Here is an 8451-nt window from a genome sequence, read left to right as displayed (position 1 = left end):
AACGTTCGGATTTTAAGCATGGCAATCCGAACGTTTTTCACGGCAAATATAGATTACGCGGCGGTGGCAGGGGCGTCTCGCGGTGGGAAGCGGCTCCTCTGCCGTGCTCTGTGTGTCATCGGGCCACTGACCAATGGTGACGGCGGCATCTTGCGCCGTTGTTGGCGTACTCCTGGACGTTGGCCTAGCTTCAAGGAAGGCCAAAACGTTCTAAACTTCGGAGCGAGTCAACTGGCGGGAGGAGGCGACTAGCATTGGTGCAAGGAAGCGGTCAACGGCGGCCATCCATGCCGTTGAGGGAGGCACTGGCACCCGCGCGGGGACAGGCGCTGTCAACGGCGCGGTGGAGACATTCGTGTGCACGAGCACCGGCACGGGCACACACATCAGTGCAAGCGCAGGCGCATGCGCTGGCAGGTGCATGGGCACCGGCACGGGCGTGCGCGTCAGTGCACGCGCAGGCGCATGTGCTGTCAGGTGCACGGGGATGGGCGCTGGCGCAGTCGGGGCGACGGGAGCCGGAACGGGAGCGGGGACAGGCGCGGCGTCTTCCCGCGAGGCCAGTCCAAGCTCGTCCCGAAGCGCCTTATGTTCTTGAGACTCCGTCTGGGTGTCTTCCTGAGGAAACTGGAACACCAAGGGCAAACCATCATGATGCGGCATGGCGTACATCGGAGAGGAAGAGAGAGGATTGTAGCGATACCGGGTAGTGCAGGGTTGATTTTAAACTGCGGCGATGGCGACATTAAAAGTGGGAGCAGTTGGGACGACGGTGGGCGGCGGAGCCTGGGCAAAGAGCTCGCCTCCCGGTGAGCCTGCACAGCGGTCTGCTCGCACGCCTCCCTGACAGTCGACGCAGCGGTCTGCTCGCACACCTCCTGTCGACTCACACGCTTGCTCGGACGGCACCTGCCGATGAGAAGCGGGGACTCGTGGCGGCACGTAAACGCCCACGGTTTCAATAGTGAAAGCGTTCACCTTAACATGACAGGTCTTTGTTCCAAAATACCTTGTCTCTTCATTTGTGCAACTTGTCATAAGCAGCTTGTCTCAAATTGAAGAAAAAACTTATGAAGTAATATTTGTGCCATATCACGTGACCATGCTTAGTTTCAAGAATTTATGCTCACTTTTGGATTTTCTGAAATTTAAGATCCAGGATTCAAAATAATATCATAACCTGCATCATGCAATAAATTTTCAAGCCGTGCATCTGTCCTGTTGTATTTCTTAAGAAAGGATTTGGTCAAACATTTTGCTTAGTTAGACTTCAGACAAGTTATATATGCAGAGAAAAAGGATAATCCCTACGTACCAGTGCATTGCCTGATATATTAACTCAAGTACTAGGCACGAACAAACGGGTTCAATTATGTGCTCATCCTGGTGTAGTAGTAGTAGAACTAGGCAATGCAGTTGACAGGTGACCTTGACGAGCGGCGACCGAGGGAATTGAACCGTGCTCGGCACGGTAGGTAACATTGTCTAGTTACTAAAGCATCCTTCCATTGTTCATTGGTAGTCATTATGGACCGGGGACATGAGGGGAATTTCCTAGGGCTGGAATTCTGGCCGCCAGATATTTTGACTTGAAATGCTGAGGCTCGACTGGTTGGGGTTGCCTAATGTGCGTACCACGCACGCCACCGAAGGACACGAGCCCGGTTTTTTTAGGATCAACACGAGCCAAGGTCTGGCTGGTACGCCGTTGGGTCCTACCATTCGAGAATACGAAAGGAACCTTTTAAACTGTCGAACGAATCTATGTGTATTATAATACCCGTATTTTCCTTGCAAATACTAATCTCAACTTGGTAATTGATTTATGACGAGTTGTTGAATTAGAGTGAGTTTGTGATATAGTGATCTCAACGTGGATTTCACATTTCATGGTATCCCTAGTAAGTTTTCCAATGCAAATTCAAATTTAAAAGATGAACAATATGGAGGTGTGAAAACTTTGTATGTATCAAGCATATGACCACACACACACAGACAGACACACACGCATGAACACAACAACAATCCAATAAGTATAGTGCATCTATTTTTCCAAACCATGCATGTATGACACGAATTCAAAAATACTCCTTCTATTCCTAAATATTAGTCTTTTAGAGAGTTCAACAAGTGACTACATACGGAGCAAAATGAGTGAATCTAGACTCTAAAATATGTCTATATACATCCGTATGTGCCAGTCCATTTGAAGCCTCTAAAAAGACTAATATTTAGGAACGAAGGGAGTAAAATGTAATACATCCATGGTCACCAGTTCAATATTTAAAATGAACATGAAACTGAAACATGAATATTAAGTCTAGTACTACAGTGCATGCAAATGTTGTGTTTAGGCGGAGGTATGATTGTCGGGGGTCAACCCCTCGACCTTAGATAAAATTGTGGAGCTCTGTTTAGGGTTGTTTAGATTATATTTGTCCCCACCCTCCCAACCACCGATTGGTTGTGCACCCCCACCCCTCCTCCCCGGGAGAATATCATGTGCCCCCATACCTTAGATGCTATATGCCAATACGAGTTGCTTGGAGCTTGTAGATCTGAGATATAGCAGCTCACATGATGTGTCTTAATATTTTTGCAGGAAACCTTGATGAGTTTGAGAATTGCACACAATTTGTACAAAAACTACTTAGATTCCCTTTGATCCCATATCCAACGACCTTGAAGCTCGTATCACCGTAGCATCTAAGATGAAGGAGGACATCATATTCTCCTGTATGTAAGAATATCATGTGCTACCACACCTTAGATGCTTTGGTGATACAAGCTCTTCGGGGGCGTTGGATTTGTGACCCAACACCTCCTCGGTGGTTCGAATGGTTTTTTGCAGAAAATCCCCAAAAGAGTTCGGCCACTGCTTACAAGCACAAAGACTGCTTAGATGCCATTGGATCTCAGATCAAACGACCTCCAAGCTCGTATCACCGTAGCATCCAAGTTGTGATAGCACCTTATGTTTTCTCACACAGGAGAGTATGAGGTGCTCCCACACTGTAGATTCTATGGTGATAAGAGTTCACTGAGATCTAATGGCCCACAGTAGGAGGTTTGAATGTTTTTGCAATATACGGCTGATAGAGTTTGGGAAATGCACATAAAGTACAAGTACTACGCATGTGCCATCTGATCACTGATCATACGACCTAGATGCTCATATCACTGTAGCGGGTAATTAAGCTACAGGGAGCACCTAATATGAGCACCGGGGAGCCATTGGATCGAAGATGCAGCGGCACACACGAGGCCTGAATGTTTTATTTGCAAAAAAACCTTTGGAGAGTTTGGAAATTGCGCATAATTACAAAGACTACTCCTAAGCCATTGGATCTCACTTCCAATGGTGTAAAAACTCGTATCACCATAGTATCTAAGCTGCGGGGTGGATGTGATATTCTATGCCACTGTCATTTTTGTTCGTAAACTTGCAAAATATGTGTAACTCGTGTCGTTAGTTGTCTAACCGTGCAAAGTGTTTGTTCAAAAAAACCATCCTACACTGAAATATCAGAACAACACATGGGGGTCCCACTTGTCATTAATCAAATTTGGACCTAAAACTAACAAATCTGAAAGACGAGATTCGAACTGGCAACCTGGACTACAAAGCGTAAGTCGATAACCTGAAAAAAACGAACGGTTGTTGGCTTTGTCCCATAACTTGATTTTATACAGTACTTGCGTTGAGTAGAGGTAGAGGGAGTGCCTCGTCAACATGTGCATGACCGTTGTCTCACTTACTGGTGGGTCACAGGTCTGCGATCTCAATCTCTCTTCTCTCCATTGTCTAATCTTTGCACGAACACACAAGAAGAGCGACGCTAGCTTGTCGTGGTGTTATTACAACTAAAAAAAGCTTGGAAAATAGAAGAATTGCCTAGAACAAGAGACGTTGTGGCTGGTCGAGGCGGAGCTAACCACATCTATCCTTCGTGCCACGTTTACATGATGAAGTTGTGTGGCTAGTGGGGTGTTTTCGACCAACTGGTTGGGTCCCGAGGTCGAACCATAGGTACTACATCTGATACAGTATATTTTTACACGCACATTTTTCCTTCGAGCCGAGACGTGGCACACTCTACCACGCGGTTTCGGGGTCCTCCCGGGTGGTGCACGCATATATTCTTCCTGACACGGGACGCCCTACCGCGCGTTTTCTGGGTCCTCCTCGGTTGTAGCGCCGAAGCAAGTAAATGAGTCGTCAAATCACGAAAGACCGCCTTTCCTGCCGAGTACATCAGTGAAGCACGGTGGCTAGCTAGTTGGGCTAGTTCGACAGATTAGCTAGGCTGCCGCCACATTTGTTTTTTCACCCCTTTTTTATCTACTTGCCGGCAGGTAAATTTAAATATCCACCGCGGCGTTGCTCTGGTGTTTGGGTGCGGCAGGATTTTTAATTTTTTCATTGACGGGAGCAGGCGCGGCAGGATTTTTAATTTTTTGATTGATGGGAGCAGGCACTGCAGCAATTAGTCACGATGACTCTGCCTGTAAAAACCCACTGCTCCCTGATGTGAGAAGTCGCCCACTGGTGTTTTACCGTGGTGAAAACCAAAAGATTCCCCACTCCCTCCGCCTTCCCGTAGATTGCATTGCCTTTCAGCCGTTTCGCCCCCTTTGCTTCCTCTCCCCATTGCTTCTACCTGGTGCCATGGCGGTGCAGCAGATCATGGAGTCCGAGGTGAGGCGCCTAACACTGGCTCCCATAGACCGGGAGCGGGCTGTTGCACCCTGCATCACCAACGTCGTGTGCCTCAAGAAGAAGAGGGACTTCAGTGGTGTTTAGGCACCCTTTGCATGGGCATGTCCATGTCTCAGTGCAACATGACCGTTGGATCAAACTCAGACGGTGCAGATCAGTCACTGTAGCACAAAGCATGTGGGTGTGTTTGGTTGCATTCTCATCTCAATATAGTTGTTTCCTCTTTGTGTATTTTTGTCAACCTACTAGTGTGGACTCATGCACCCTTCATGCACTCTGCCAAACACCCAAAAGTGGGTCGAGAAGGGAACTTTTGCTCCCATCCCGTGCACCCTTCATACACCCAACACTATGCGTGCTTCATATGGTTCATGTTTCATGGAGTACTGTAGCACCGTACTCTCTGTGCGATGTGGACCTAGTTCTGTTAACATTGATCTCACTGTTCATTCTCGACCGAACAGTCAAAAAAGTGGTACTATGTTACATATAGGAGTAGTTGACATGCGCACAACATCATTTGTTATTGTCATATCTTACTACACTAGCAACAAGATTGTGTAGTACTGACGTATGAACCACTGCACATGATTAGTAGTAGGAGCACTATGTATGTTCAAGTGGCTGCCATGTTTCGCACTCCTCCATCGTAAGAGTGGAAACGCTTGCTGTAATCATTTTTTTCTTCAGAAAAACAGCGGACACGCTCTACCGTGCGGATCCTCCTCCAGCCATGCACTAAATTACTCACTTTCGCCGACGTGTGGGACAGCCAGCACATGGGTCCACCAGCCATGCACTAAATTACTCCATAGTAGAGTGACGGTAGACTACCCTGATCGAACCGCCGCAGTAATGCCCAATGAGCCATCAAATCACAAAAACCCCTCCTTTCCAGCAGTATGTTGGATGGACGAAGCAACCATCATTTCACTCTTCTCTCTCAGCTTCCTCTCTTGAAGAAAACCCCCACTCGCTTCGCTTCTCCCTCATCTCGTTCCTCCTTTCACTCTTCTCTCTCAGCTTCCTCTCTTGGATGGACGCTGGAGCACCGACCGACATGATGTCTATGGTTCTGGCCAAAACTGTCGAGGCTCATGGTACGAAGAAGCAGAAGCACCCCGCTGAGACTACCGCAGACAAGCTCAAAGCCATCGCCCTGTCCAAGCCCCCCTCTCCGGGATCCCTCATTAAGCAAGTCCAGGTAATGTCTCTTGTTGACGATCTTTTTCTCCATCTTGATCATGTTTTTTCATCTAACACGCAGTACTAGTACTGGTAGTACAACTTTCTGGGTGATCTTGCATGTGATTTTAGTGTGCCAAATGACGGTTCTAAATTCCTCTTTTGACCAAAACATGTGAGAGGTTGACACTGATTTCTTATAGACTACTTTCAACTAATCCCTCTGTCCCAAATTTCTTGTCTTAGATTTGTCTAGATACGGATGTATCTAATACTAAAATGTGACTTGATACATCCGTATCTAGACAAATCTAAGACAAGAATTTTGGGACGGAGGGAGTAGTTTATGAACATCGATGCTACCTTTTAAGAAGGTATATTTGCCTCAGTAACTTGTGTTATGGATATTGCATGTAATCCCTCTGCTCTCATGCCTTTGAAGACATGTTCTAGTGTCTTTGTTCACTCATTTCTGTGCGTATATGTAGTCATATATGGAGTATAATATCGAAAATCATCTTATATTTCTGAACGGAGGTAGTAATAAAATATGGTTTCTGTTTGAATTAGAACCAGGTCCGCGGTGGAGATGAAGTTCTCAAAGTCATGCCTTGTGAATTGGAAGACCTGATGATGAGTTCTACTGCTGAACTATCCAGCTGATGTGTCCTTGTCGCCACGTGTCCTGAACTAGTGTTTTCCTGTAGCATTGTTGTCAGGCGTGTTTCTCGAGGCTGTACTTGACCACAACAATTTCCTGGTTGTGCCTTCGATTACGAATGGTGTGGTTCTTGTAAAGCTTCCCAACAAATCTGATGCGGCCTGTCTTCATCATCATGTTTATGAGTGGAAAGACCACTCTGTTAGGTTCTCCAAGGTTGACAAGATTGTGATGGTGCATGTAGACATCACACACGAAGTTATGCGGGGTTCATCCCGTAGGTCGGTGGCAAGAAATAGTCTATAGAGTTTAGTTAGTGCAACTTTGCTTCTCTGTAGTAAGTACTATTGTTCAGTACTTGATTTGTGTTTGTGAACCCTATATTGTTTATTAGTACTGCCGCTTTTGGTGTGTGGTTAGTCCTGAGAATGATCTATGTTAATGTTTGTCCACTCAATTTAGTCTATATATTTTGAAGTATCCAGATCATATTTTTTGTGAGGACGGTTTATCAATTATGGTTACACTCCAATATATGTATGCATTGCAGGGTTTATCGCACCCACCAGGATTTCCAGTCCCATGGATGTTCGGTCCATACGATTTGTCACGACCTTTGGACTGTCCTGCTTGTGGGAGTAGGCGGGGCCCCTGCATGCCACGTGTAGTTGGACGATCAATCTTATGTTTAGTACTTCAACATAGTGATTTCCTAGTAAGGATTCACTCATGTCACATCAAGTAAATCTTATTGATTTATTGTCTAAATCTTATTGATTTAATGTCATGTTTTCTTTCTTTTCCTGCAATTTTACGATGCAGGTTTTGCCATGTGACATTCATCACAGAATAAACCGTTTGGTTTGCTCCACGATGGCTATTTTTGCAGGTTTCACTTCTTATGTCGTGTCAGTAACGAAGGCACTGTCCATCACTTATATTACTGGAAAAAATTGGATCAGTCTGTTGTCTGAGTACAAGCTGAATCCCTATGACGAACTGCGGTTTGGTTTAACAAAAACGCCACAATTAGTCCTTCTTGCGTTTAAAAGAAATGAAGAAAAAACTGGATCATGGTCACGGATCCTAGTCAAGTTAGAAAGCTGATCATAGCAGACAAGACACACTGTCTCGCATAGATCGAGCACCTGCAGTTGCTCTAGCACTGACAGCGGCAGCAGCTCAGTCTGATCCAGCTGAGGATTGGGCACCGACCGCGTCAACGGATCAGTCTGATCTACCGGAGGATCGGGCATTGACACCGGCACCTGCTCCGACACCGGCACCAGCTCTACAAGGAGCACCATCTCCGGCATCAGCAGCGGCTTCGGCACCTGCACCAACACTTGCACTTGCATCTGCTCCGGCCCGTGCAGTTGCACCGGCAACAAACTAGGCTGCAGTTCGCACTTCATATACCAAAGTCCTTACAAAAACTGACATGTCCACCTTCTTGGTAAGCATTGGCCGCCCAAGTGCTTCGTTCTTTTTTCTTTCCATGTTGTTTCACATGATTCACTGTGTTGATCTAACTGTTTGGGTATGTCTTCTTGTTTGCAAACAGAGAACTCCTAGAGCAACGAGGGAATCATTCAACAATCCGGGCGACCGCGGCCAAGTTTCTCTTACCATGCGCAGCCTTGGTGTGAATGAACCTACTCAATATACCGTAAGTACAAAGGATGGCCGCATGATGATTGATGCTAAAGGATGGTCAAGGTTCAAATCTAAATCATATCTTTCGGTAGGGGATGATGTCAAAATCGAACTTTCTTGGCAAGGAGAGCTTGTCCAAATCAACTTTGAAATTCTTCAGTAGCAGCACGCAACTCTCGAACTGATCTATCCTCCAAGAGATTTTGATGTAATAATATGGCATGGTGAA

The sequence above is a fragment of the Triticum dicoccoides genome, chromosome 4A (genome assembly GCF_002162155.2).
Source record: "Triticum dicoccoides isolate Atlit2015 ecotype Zavitan chromosome 4A, WEW_v2.0, whole genome shotgun sequence".
Taxonomy (NCBI): Eukaryota; Viridiplantae; Streptophyta; class Magnoliopsida; order Poales; family Poaceae; genus Triticum; species Triticum dicoccoides.
The sequence above is the reverse complement of the archived record's forward strand: the minus strand, read 5'-3'. Positions refer to the sequence as shown.